Raw genomic sequence first — 1546 nt, 5'->3', positions numbered from 1 at the left:
TTCCTAAAATACTGTTATTTTAGTTCATTAATGTTTGAGATTAAAACTTTAAAACAAATTTGACATCAACTAAAGCAATTTGATAGAAACCTTTCTTGTATCTACCCCCTGCCAGGAAAATGAGTTTATGGAGTTTGGTATGGTAGGGTTGCTATGAGTCAGCATCAATCCGATGGCAATGAGTTCTGTTTGTTTGCTTTGGGTTCAGATTCATGGAGATTCCCAGACATGGTTCACTAATGAATACATGCCCAAGAAGTCCCCTTTGGATATGATACTGCTTTAAATATTTAACCTGCGATTCAGCTGATGCCCCCTCTTCTTTGATTCCTGCGTTATAGTGGTGTCTTCAAGATTGTTGTCTCAGTCTTGAAGCAACCATTTCTGAGATCCTGTTCAGAATCCATACTCTTTAACTTTGATGAACTGCTTCTATAAAATGCTGTCCACTATCACAGTCACCCAACAGGTATATGCAACAGTCAGGGTGTTCTCAATCTAGTGTTAAAAAGTGATTGTCTTGGAACCAACTCCCTTTGCTTTAGGTAGGAAAGAACATTTTTTCTTCTCTTACATACAAAACAATTCATTTCTTTCCTTCACATTATTCTTCAGATAGCCACATAACCTCTACATCAATCAACTAAGGATAAAGAAGTGTTGGCGCTACTATCATCTTGCCCCCAACATGCACACAAGCAAACACACACACACACACACACACACACTTGTGGGCAGCTTGGTGTATTTCCTAAAATTTCACTGCTTAAAATTGGGCATGCAGCTGCACCGATAAATATATGGCTGCTATGCTAGCCAGTTAAGAAGATAAGAGCTTGATTTTCCACTGTATCTCAGGATATAGAATAGATATATGTGTATGAAATAATTGGATTTATCAGTTTAGAGATGAGAAATGGAAAATAATAAAGATAAATGTCAAAATTAACATATCTTCTTGAACTATCAGAATTTTTGTACCAAAAAATATTTCCAAGGAATATTTCATGGCTTGCTGGGCTCTGGGGAAAAAAAAAAACTGAGTTTAATTTTTCCAACTCATTGGAATGTGCTATAAAACACAGTGTTTCCTACACCAGAAATTGATAGGCATTTCTAAACTTTCACTGTTCCCAAGGAAGAATAAAAAATATTTAATCTAAGCAAAACTTAATGAGATTCCTTGCCTTATGTGTTTAGCTGTGTCTGAAACATTCTTAAACAAGGTTTCTTGTCATGTTTTCATTACCCACCAACCTTCTCTGCACTTCAGGCACATTTTTATCTACAGCAGCAACAAAACGAAAAAACCAAATAGATGCTAATTCTGAACTATATTCATTTCTCGCATACTGTTCCTGTGCTTTATCTCATTTTGCTTCCTCTATTCATGCCACAGGCATGATTTTTCAAGAATCCCTACCTCTCTTCAGAGAGCAGATAAATCCAGAGCACAGACTTCAGAATAGGCAGGCGGCTATGTCATATCAAAAAATCTACCATTCATTTTTCTCTTCATTTTCTTTTTCTAAATGGAATTACGTAT

This window comes from Echinops telfairi, unplaced genomic scaffold (genome assembly GCF_000313985.2).
Source record: "Echinops telfairi isolate 266 unplaced genomic scaffold, ASM31398v2 ScPeMD7_7469;HRSCAF=8507_1, whole genome shotgun sequence".
Classification (NCBI taxonomy): Eukaryota; Metazoa; Chordata; class Mammalia; order Afrosoricida; family Tenrecidae; genus Echinops; species Echinops telfairi.
Note: the sequence above shows the minus strand (reverse complement) of the source record.